The sequence below is a fragment of the Triturus cristatus genome, chromosome 1_1 (assembly GCF_964204655.1).
Source record: "Triturus cristatus chromosome 1_1, aTriCri1.1, whole genome shotgun sequence".
Lineage (NCBI taxonomy): Eukaryota > Metazoa > Chordata > Amphibia > Caudata > Salamandridae > Triturus > Triturus cristatus.
In genome coordinates, this window is record NC_140579.1 from 11804648 (window position 1) to 11816760 (window position 12113).

A 12113-nucleotide genomic window follows, 5' to 3' on the forward strand; every position below is an offset into this window, starting at 1 on the left:
AACCCATCCAGAATAAAAGCATTTAAAATCCAGCTTTATTTTCAGTCCCTTTTGAATAACCACAGCATAACACACTGATAAATTGTAGGATGTCCGCCCCACCACTTGGTATTTGGTATGAATGCACCGACTTCACCAATACCAGTCTTGACTCCTCCGTGATACTCTAGACCTGAGCTACTATAGTAAAGTAATCCAGCCTTTTCTTTTGTGTTTAAAAGACTTTATTTGATGCAGCAGTGTACAGCTCAGCATTAATATTATTGATAAAAGAAAGAAAAATAATCCGTAAGTATACTGCACGAGAACATTGGAAGAAACATTAAAGTCTTTATAATTATGAGGAGAGGAGGGGTAATCCTAAAAAACCCATTATATATGTGACTTAGAGAACCAAAGAATAACTTTCTTATCAACTATCATACTTTAAAGGGAAAAAACGAGAGCACATAATCAGAAGAACAATAGTATGGTAAATTAGAAATAAAGAACAGAGAGTTAAAATATTCATGCCGGTTGAAAATCTTCAGAGAATGTAGCAATTGTGGTTGAAACATCATTACCAATCCAAAGAATAAATGTGGTTAGAGGGAACCATAGTTGTTGGACATTGAGAGAATGAGCGCTGATTAATATACATAGTATCCAATTTATGATGCGAACAAGCACAGTCCTACCACACCTTTAATGATAATTTAGATGATTTCCAATTCAAAGTAATTTGCTTAAAAAGCAATTGCTAGTAAAATATCTAGTAATTTACTTTTAGAGAAGGACGTCATTAGCTCATTAGTTGAAGTAGTTAAAAAAATATAAATAATGTTGAAAGGGTACTGCAGGTTAAAAATCTTCTTGATTTGGGACCATCCCAACGTCAGAAGGAAAGTGTAGGAGGACAACTAAGCGGCATATGCATAAGGTCACTCATAGGAAATGCACAAGACCAGCTTTGAGATGCGGTATCTGAGGAAAATTTCAAGCATTGTACAGGAGTAAAATACAGTCTTTGAGAACGAAAATACTGGGATTGAATGATACTGGCTGATCTAGAGGTTCTATACACTTGTGTCCAAACGTTATTCCAAAAAGAGACATCCCATTTCACCCTTAAATCTTTTCCCCATTAAAGTTCAACCTTAGATTTGCTTTAAGAGGAAGCTAAGAATGGCCTAATATTAATTTTTATACATTTTGTTTTATACCATTTTGGCATATTCAGGAAATGGGAAAGAATTGGAATAAATGGAAGGAACATAGATTTAATTAATAAACCAGTCTAATTTAAGATGGGAGAGTTAAGAATTGAAATCTTGGAGGATACTACTTCCTTTCCAGAAAATGGAAGAAGAAAAGCTGCTACGATTTCTATCCGCAATGGGAACAAGCGTTTGCAGTGTAATAAGTCTCACATCTAGAGTTTTGGTGTTGTAAATGACAAAGTCTTTTACCCATGTGTTTTGGTTTGGGATAGCTGTAATTATGTGGATTGCTATTTAGAGCTGTGGAGTGGTATGAAGTGGAGTTTAATTATGTGGTGTATTGTTGAATTTTGTGGCATGGTGTGGAATGCTGCGGTGTAGAGTGGATGTATGTGATGCCTTGTGTAATTGTGTTGAGTTGAATTATGTGGTTTGTTGTCGAATTATGTGGTGTGGAATGGAAATGTTTTGCATGGAGGAGTTGAATTGTGTGGCACGGAAGTGTCTCGCATGGAGTGAAATGATGTTGATTGAATAGCAGTGACATGTACGAACACGTAGTCTGCATGCATTGCAGTGCGACAGCATGCCCTGCTTATAAAAGGGAATGGTAATTAGGGTAATATTTAATATGGAACAGGCAGCCGTCCCTGATGTTGCTCACTCGTTGTTGTCCTTAGATGAAGCAATTTAGATCTCTGTACATGGAATTCACAATCTCAAAGCCAATGTGGCAGCTGCTACCAGAATAAAAATGCAGTGTTTTTATGTATGTGTTCTGTGCTAATTGATACTTCCCCCCTTAAGTAGGCCATATAAATGGCAGGCAGACAGAGACGCTTTAGTAACAGCACAATGAAAATACAAGGCGGGTGACGAACACACTATTGCTGCTCGTCACAGATAAGTAATTCTAGACAGTGAAGGTTGGGCGCTGAAGGAGGGACGTTTTGTGGGTTAAATGAAGAAAGACACAGGCCATCAGATCTGATATTGCAAAAAACAGATGATATTTGAGTCCACTAGCTGCCAAATGAATAATGTGAGCCACACTTTATTGCTGCCATATATGTAAACGATTTTAAAGGTTGCAGTCAGTGCACAGCGGCCATTTTAGGTAAATCGCGAAGTTATCTGCAAAATATCCGACTTCACCCCAACGTTTCTTCGTGATTACAACGTTTATTTTCAAAGTTTCCTCATCTGTGCGACGCCTCGGTGATTCGCACACCAACAGCATCCTCATTGTCCTTTCATTTTGCAGTCATTTTCAGGCCATTCTGGATTTTCTAAATATTACATATTTCCTGCACCTTCTCCAACTATTGATGAGTGAGTGACTTCTTTGTTTTATACTTTGGTTTCCCTACTAATCCGTGCATATCTCATTTAATTTAATTTTTATTGCTTTTCATTTGTCTCTCATTCTTTGAATTAATTACTACTATGGCAACTGCTCAAGGTGTTATCCAGCCTGCACCTTTTCTACAGAAACCAGGCAAACCAGAACTAAAATGGGCAGAATGTTTGAAGGATTTTGAAAATTACTTAACTGCGATCGATGCAGATGGCTGCTCTTCCACAAGGAAATTAGCCCCGTTAATTAATCACTTCGGAGCCGCCGGTCGCAGGGTCTTCGACAATCCTCCACATTTTCCTGCACCAGTGTCTGAAGATGCTACATGGAACGTCTTTATTGAAGCAAAGTTACGCATGGGAAAACAATACTCTGACTCAACAAGTGTTCTTTTATAGAGATTTAATTTCACAATGTGCAAACAGTCCTCAGAAGAATCTGTAGGAGATTACATAGCAAGTTTAAGAGTTCTAGCAGAGAAATGTGATTTTGGTACTAATGTTGACACCTATATAAGGGATCAGTTTGTGTTCTATTGTAACTCCAAAAAAATACAAGAACGTCTCCTTACTTCTTGCAATCAGACTTTGGCTGAAACAATTGGTATCGCTAAAAGTATTGAGAGGTCACTTGTCACATCCAAAGTTCTATCCAGTAATCAACCCCTTATTTTTTCTACTCAAAATAACACACATACTGTTACCCCTGATATGCCTCAAACTATGAATTTTGTCTCTGAAGGAAATACTATTTGTGCTATAAATTCGAAAGAAAATTCTGAAAGGAAATATATTAGAAGTTAACCCACAAGGAGCCAATTAATTTGTTTCCAGTGCGGTTCAAGAAACCATATAGGAAACAATCCTTCTTGCCCTGCGTTAGGGAAAAAATGTGTAAGATGTCAGAAATGTGGACATTTTCAAAGTGTTTGCAATAAAAGAACCAACACTGTTGTCAAAAGCAACTCCAACAGAGTCAGAATTGCAAATGTTTCTGTAGACACACCTGAAATTCAAGATTGCACTTCCCAATTTACTAATATTGTAGTCGCGATTGATGTCCCTGAGTGACAAGCCTATCAAAGGGCCGTTTATTGATATATCTATTGATGATAATAATATTCCTGCCATGGCAGATTCAGGTGCCCTGGACACTACATTTTATGGCCTAACAGTGCACCACTAATTGCTCCCGACATTAACCCAAAAGCTTTTGGCGAGCAAGATATTGATTTAGTAGGATATTTTTGGGACATACTTGCGTGCCTCTGCAGATCGATCAAAACTAAAGTATATGTAGCGGTCAAAGAAAGAAACATCATAGGATGGAAGGACCTTGCTCTTGTAGGCATCACTCTGCGTCCTGGACAAGATCCTCCCATTGTACTGGGTGAACTGCCCTCCAGTATATTATATGTTAGTGATCAGGACTCCGTTGTTGATAAAATTGCACTATCTTTTCCCGATGTATTTAAGAATTCAGTCGGCACTGTCAAAGGATTTGAACATACTATTATATTAAGGAAAAATGCCATTTCCATAGTGCATAAAGTTAGGCCTATTCCCCTCCGTGTCAGAGATGATCTAAAAACCCTCTTAACCAATCTCCAATCTGAAGGTATCATTGCCACTGTGGATGCCTCTGAATGGATTTCTCCGGTAGTTTTGCGGAAAAAAGGACCGGCGATCTCAGGCTATGTGTTGACCTAAGATCTCTCAAACAAAATATCCTGGTTGATTGTCACCCCTTACCACACATACATGAAATGTTAGCCAATATTGGTAAATCTAAATTTTTCTCCACCATTGATTTACACTCTGCCTATCACCAGATTCAACTCTCATCTAATTCCCAACTACTCACTGCTTTTGTGACACCCTTTGGTGCCTTTAAATACTTGAGATTACCATTTGGTCTCGCATCAGCTGCGAGCGTTTTTCAAGAGCTCATGGACAGTCTTTTCGGTGATTTGACTCAAGTACAGGCATTCCAAGATGACATTTTAGTCGAAACGGAAACTAAAGAGGAGCACTTACTTATCCTCAATAAAGTTTTCTCAGTTTTGCAAAATAAGGGCATGACCATAAAAGCCAACAAATGTAAATTACTTGTTCGTGAAGTTGAATACCGGGGACATCTAATTTCAAGTGAAGGCATCAAACCCAAATTTCGCAATACTGAAGCCGTACGCAATGCTCCTCCTTCGACTGATAAAGACGCTTTGCGTTCTTTCCTCGGTCTTGGTGAATATTACGCCAGGTTTGTTCCTGGTTATGCTCAGTTAATACAACCATTGAGAAGTCTACTTAAAAAAGGTTGCAAATTTGTTTGGTCTGACACACTTCAAGAGATTTTTGAAAAAGTGAAACTTTTAGTCATAAATGCGCCTGCATTACACCCTTTTCTTCCAAAAGCCAGTCCTTTCATGTCAGTGGATGCAAGCCAGAAAGGCCTCGGTGCAGTGTTTGGCCAGTGGGTGGATGGTAAAGAGAGTACTATTGCCTTCGCATCCCGTGCCTCAACACCCACAGAATGCAATTATAGTACTATTTATTGAACGTGAGGCTCTTGCCATTGTTTGGGCTGTCCAGAAGTTCAAAACATGCATTTGGGGGGTTCCTAGTGAAGTATTCACTGACCACAAACCATTAGTGTCTCTACTTTCAGGTAAGGGTTTAGGTAAATCATCTGCAAGACTAGTAAGACTACTCTCTAAATTACAAGAGCACAACCTTAGGATTAAATACATTCAAGGAGGGAAAAGCGTACGTGCAGACTGTCTTTCTCGCATTCCACTTCCGGATTGTAGTGAAGGCGAAGACAGTTTTCACAAAGACTGTGTTGTTGGTTTAATTGATGCTGTTGCCATGTGTTCAAACACCATCTCTCAAGATGAATGGGCATCTGCTCTGGCACTAGACGAGACACTTAAAAAAGTAGAAGGATACATCAAATCTAAATGGCCCAATACCAAAAGTCTTAGTAATGAGTTAAAATCTTTTGCACAAATCCGTGAGGAACGTTCATTTGAAAATGGGGTCTGTGTCAGGGATGGACTTTTTGTTCCTCCAACTGCGTTAAGAAATGAAATCATCAATATCGCTCATGAGGGTCATTTGGGCATTTCTGCAACTTGTAAGGAACTTAAAGTGTTTATTGGTGGCCGAGCTTAGACCAGCAAGTGCGTCTTTTTATAGAGAATTGTCCCACCTGGGTTGTTTCTGATAAACACTGGAAAACTAACAAAAAACCTTTATTTCCTGTGCCGTTTCCTGACCTTCCTTGGGATAAAATCGCTTTGAACTTTTCAGGTCCATTCACTTTGCTGCCATCAGACAAAATATATTGTAATGTTGCCATTGATTACCATTCAAAATGGGTTTACTATTCCTTTGTGCAAGCAGCAAATTCTGCTACAGTCATATCTTTTCTACAAAATATTTTTAAAATTAAAGGTACTCCAAATTGTGTTGTCAACCTTTTTCTCGCTAATCATGTTACCAATTTCTTACAAAGTCATGAAATACAACATTACCAAGTTGCTTTGTACAGCCCTTCTTCAAATGGACTTGTTGAGAGAGCAATCCGTTTCATAAAAGGAGTTACAAGTACATGGCCATCTATGAAAATCTTACTATGTGGTCAACAACTGCGTGAACAGACTTTCAGGGTTCCCAACACTGTCTCTCACATGGAATCTTTCCTTCTCGAGACCATCTGCATTTAGCTTTGACAGACGCTTACTTTACTGCGCACTTGCTGTTGCTGGCGCTGCTGCTGGCGCTTTGCTTTTTAAAAATCCCGTTTTTGTCTATTTGTTTTAATTTACCTTGCTGCACTTCTCCCCTGTTTTTAGCTGGGTCTTGCCCCCTCCTCATTCCGCACATAATTGGCTCTCTCACTGCCGTTTTGGTGGGCCTGGATCTCGGGGGTGGTTCACTGTGGGCGCCATTTTTGGTAGGGCTGTAATTGTAACTTCGGGCGCCATCTTGGAGCGTCCTCGCGCTCGCGCTAGGATTGGGGAGCCTACTTAAGGCGGACTCAGTTTTGAGGCGGCCTTGACAGACGCTTACTTTACTGCGCACTTGCTGTTGCTGGCGCTGCTGCTGGCGCTTCGCTTTTTAAAAATCCCGTTTTTGTCTATTTGTTTTAATTTACCTTGCTGCACTTCTCCCCTGTTTTTAGCTGGGTCTTGCCCCCTCCTCATTCCGCACATAATTGGCTCCCTCACTGCCGTTTTGGCGGGCCTGGATCTCGGGGGTGGTTCACTGTGGGCGCCATTTTGGGTAGGGCTGTAATTGTAACTTCGGGCGCCATCTTGGAGCGTCCTCGCGCTCGCGCTAGGATTGGTGAGCCTACTTAAGGCGGACTCAGTTTTGAGGCGGCCTTGACAGACGCTTACTTTACTGCGCACTTGCTGTTGCTGGCGCTGCTGCTGGCGCTTCGGTTTTTAAAAATCCCGTTTTTGTCTATTTGTTTTAATTTACCTTGCTGCACTTCTCCCCTGTTTTTAGCTGGGTCTTGCCCCCTCCTCATTCCGCACATAATTGGCTCCCTCACTGCCGTTTTGGCGGGCCTGGATCTCGGGGGTGGTTCACTGTGGGCGCCATTTTGGGTAGGGCTGTAATTGTAACTTCGGGCGCCATCTTGGAGCGTCCTCGCGCTCGCGCTAGGATTGGTGAGCCTACTTAAAGCTCCCCTCTCCCGCGCAGCGGGACGCGCAGGTGTGGACGCCGTCGCTTAGCCGGAGTCGTGCCAGAGTCCTGCCCGTCTGCGCTCGTCCGCGTCGAGGCAGCGCGAGGCGGGGCAGGCTCTGTTTCTCGTCGCGGTGTTGTCTCACCGATTCTGGTAGGTATGGTGTGTTACACACGGTCCGAGCTGCTGTCCATAGGGCGAATGTCCAGAGGAAGTGCCTGTAAGCCTGTGGACCCTTTAGTCGGCCCTTATAGCTGTGCCTGCAAAGGCTGGTCACTCAAGAGCCCTACTAAAATCCGTTCCCTGGAAGATGCTATTCCTGTCACGCGAACGTGTGTTGTATCTCGAGATCTTCGTATTTGGTGTTTAAACATTAGATCGCTGGTAAAACATCACCTGTCCATTTATGATTTGCTAGAGAAAGAGGACCCCGATGTCTTTCTAATGACAGAAACCTGGCTTCAGGATTCGGATTCTGCCATATTGAATCTTGCATTCCCTCAGAACTATACCGTCTTCACTTCCAATAGGACCACAAGAGGAGGTGGTATTGCTATGGCAGTCAAATCCTGTTTTCCAGCTGATTGGAAACCGTCGGGACTACCTGCATGTGAAAGTGCTATTTTCAAAGTTGCTTTTTCCCATCAATTCACTTTCAGTGGTATGCTCATTTACCGTCCTCCGGGCAATGATTCTGTCTTCAGGTCCGCACTGGCCGATATGATCGGTCCTATAGCACTCGGCTGTGCCAATTTCAACATCGTGGGGGACCTTAACATCCATTTTGATAATGGGTCATCAAATACGGTGAGCACTCTGCTGGCGAACCTTGAAGCTCTTCAACTCACTCAGCTCGTCACCCTTCCAACCCACTCAGGGGGCCATATTTTGGACCCCTTTTTTTCCACACTTGAGGGGGTAAGGTTGTCAGATCCGAGGCTGATGGGGTGGACTGATCATCTGCTTATAGAAGCCTTTTGTCCGGTCCACGATAAGCCTTTTATAGCTGTTGACAGACCTATTCTAAAAAGGCTTTGGCACAAGCTTAGGCTTGAAGAGTTTTATAGCATACTGGAACAGAAACCTCTGAGCATCTTTATTAATGTGGAACAAGGTTACCAACAGTTCTGCGCCTGGATCACCGATGCCTTGGACTCTCTCATACCTTTACGGTGGTCGAAAGGCCGGACAAAAACACCTAGTCCTTGGTATAATGAGTCACTCGCAGAACTAAAAAAAGCTTGCCGAAAAACAGAGAGGGAATGGAGAAGATCCTACAGCCCTGCTCTGAAAACTCGGTATTTTACTGAGCTGAAGCTCTATCATAGAGCTATTTGCAGAACACGAGCTGCATTTTACGCTCAAGAATTTGCTACCAGCCCTAATCCATCAAAACTGATTTTTAAGGTACTGAAGGATCTTATGAAAAACAGATCCACCTCAGAGGTGATCTGCACAGATTCCCACTGTGATAAGTTGGCCTTCTTTTTTGTGGAGAAAGTGGAAACAATCTACCAAAGTTTTGACACACTCCACCAGAACCGAGAGGTTACGGTCCCCGATACGTTGGGATATGAGACCCTTACAATGTTACCTGAACTGACTATTGAGACCTTTGATAGGCTTAGCCACAGGGTCAAGTCAGGTTCTCCCTCAGACCCGTTAAAGCCAGCCTTTATCAACACACTTTCCCCACTCTGCCGTGACCCCATATTGAATCTTATCAATATGTCATTGTCCAACGGAACGGTACCCACGGCATGGAAACAGGCAGTGGTTACTCCTATACTAAAAAAAGCCAACTCTGACCCCCGGCTGCCAGAGAATTATCGACCCATATCCCTGCTGCCTTGGATTGCCAAAGTAACAGAAGCCCATGTCAACTCTGTTCTGTCTGAGCATCTGGCTCGCAACCAGATATTGGATTCCAGTCAGAACGGCTTCCGGTCGGGACACAGTACCGAGACGGCATTACTTTACATCACGGAACATCTTCGCCAGGTTCTGGACTCAGGTCGCACTGCAGCGCTTTTACTATTAGATCTAAGCGCTGCCTTCGATACTGTGTCCCACCATATACTGATCCAACGCTTACAGGAGGCGGGAGTGACTGATCTCGCTCTCCAGTGGTTTCGGTCTTTTCTATCAGATCGTTCTTTTAAAGTGGCCATACCACCTGGCCAATCCGCCACCTATCCCCTGGAGCTGGGGTTACCACAGGGATCCTCGTTGAGCCCCACAATGTTCAACCTCTATGTGAAACCGTTGGCTGGTGTCGTTAAACAGTGGGGTCTTACGATGGCCTCATATGCGGACGACACACAGCTAGCGGTGACACTTAGTGGAGACCCTGAGGTGGAGGCCCCCAAATTTCGAGCGGGTTTGTTGGCAGTAGCAAGCTGGCTTCGCACCAACTGCCTTCAGTTAAATGCCACCAAAACAGAGGTGTTGGTATTAGGGAAGCATGCTGAGCTATGGGGTAACCAGTGGTGGCCATCAGAGTTGGGTGTCACTCCCATTCCAGCTTCTGGAGTGAGAAATTTAGGCATCTGGCTGGACTCTGCGCTCACCTTCAAGGACCACACTAAGAAGGTGGCTGCCACGTGCTATGGCATTCTGCGGGGAATAAGGCCGGTTTTAAAGTACTTTGATCCCCCTACCAGACAGCTTGTGGTCCAGGCCTCTATACTATCTCGGCTGGACTACGGCAGTTCACTGCTGTTAGGGGTGAATCAAGAGGAGGCGTCTAGGCTCCAAAGGGTGCAAAATGCCGCGGCTCGGGCCATTGTGGGCCTCCCTAGACATTGCTCAGTGTCTGGTACCATCGCGGCCTTACATTGGCTCCCGGTCAGACAGCGAATTCAGTTCAAAGCGCTGTGCCTGACCTTTAAAATTTTGAAATCTTCGCCGCCGGCACTTGCTAACCTACTCACACCCTATGTTCCTTTGAGATCTTTGAGATCGGAGGGGCTTCACCTGGCGGTCTGTCCGCGCTTTAAATTGAGCAGAATGGGTGGCCGCTCCTTTAGGGTGCTCGCGGCAGGTTTGTGGAACTCGCTCCCGGTACACATCCGAGCTCTTGAAGACCTGCTCGCCTTCAGGCAGGCGATTAAAACTTTACTGTTTCCCGTGTCTGGTTAATTTCCTTTTCTTTTATTGTGTGTTATGTTGTAGCGTCTGTCATAGCGCCAGGACGCCCCTTTGCTGGGGCAGCTGTGCGCTATAAAAATATAAATAACATAACATAACATAACACATAATATGCTTAGCACCAACTCAATGGCACTGAATCTTTTCTAATTCTCTGCAAGCAAGCAAACCCAACCGTGTACATCAGACGTCTCCCTAAGAAACTGCTTGCTAGGCTACAAATATTATTGCAGAACCAGGCAACCAGAATAAATCCATGCAAACTGACTCAGTTCAAAACGGTCTTAAAAGGCGTTCAGTGGTTTCCATTTGACGCCAGAATCACATTTAAGGTTCTTTGCACCCTCCAGCAAGCCTTTTAAAGTACAGGGCCAAAATACCTGTAGAACCTTCCTCGGGGAACAAGGCCAGAGGAGTGCCATAGCTTGAGAAGCCAACCCAGCTACAAGTGATCAAGAATTCTCTTTAAGCTCACCTATTTTATACTCCCCTTTTAAATGAACACTGGACATACCTGGGATAAGGATGTAGGTGGCAGAGGGGGTTGATTTATTATTTTTCAGACAATGGGACCCCCCCACATGATCCAATGTGTATTCCGCTAATCTTAACTAGTGCTCTCAAGTAATGGAAAAATTATACTCCGGAATGAACAAATAAATACATGCAACAACGCACCTGCCCCAAACTCAGTATAACGAAAGGAAACCTTCATATGCAGCCACTGCAAGGTTCAGTGCTACACAAAGACTTGCAGCTGAACTAGCTAATATCTTAACTAATTGAATTTCCAAAACCCGAGCCCACGCCTTAACTCCTAATAAATATTTACCTTTGGCATTTTGTAAAGCGCAAAGAGTGTCCCCTGCTAGGATTCCACATTATCAATTCTAAGACTTAATGGTTTAGTGCCTCAATTTTTCACGCATTTACCAGTGCTCTTTTGTGTGCACTTTAAGTCATTTGCAATAAAATGATATAGTATCAACATTAAACCGAGGCTGCTTAGTGCGAGACCTCATTCTTTTGCATTCATGGTGCTTCTCTATATAGATGAGCAATCGCTGGGTATAGTGCCCCATTCAAACTTTAGACACTATCTGTGTATTATTTATCATATCTAGATTCCATGCAACTAGTTCTTCAGTGCAAGTGTCAATAGTTTTATGACATCATTGTATTTTTGGAACAGTCTTTCTCCTTAATCCAGATGCACAAAAAGGTCCTCATCATAGTTCATCCCTCTTGGGATTTTTGTTTTTAGTCTAATGATTAGCCGTGATTCTGTTTTAGCAGTTTTTTCATCCTGTTGCCACCCCGTTCTTCTTGGAGTATCATTCGTATCCCATAATAGCTCATGGCTCTCCAATCACTGTTTTGGCATGACGCCATGTGTTTGGCTGTTGCATATGACATATCTTTGTTTTTAACCGGTCTGATGTGCTCTACAATTCGTTTTTTCAACATGCACACTGTGCTTTCGACATACTGCATCTCATATTTGCATTCAATTATATATACCACATGAGTTGAAGTACAGAGAATATTTTGTTCAATTTTGATTACTTGCCCATTTGGGTCATTGATAGTACTCTTGTTTTTTCCAATTTTACAGGCTTTATGGACACTACATTTTTAAAAACCTTTTTGTTGGCTACTTAGCCAGTTCTCTGGTTCAAAAGTTTTAAAATGACTTGAAACTAATGTGTCTT

The 12113-nt window shown here is 42.9% G+C and overlaps 1 protein-coding gene across 4 annotated transcripts in view; it reads left to right on the forward strand.

The window, feature by feature from the left end:
• Nucleotides 1–12113, forward strand: part of COASY (Coenzyme A synthase) — a 133445-nt gene that overhangs the window by 39205 nt on the left and 82127 nt on the right. The window lies entirely within an intron of this gene.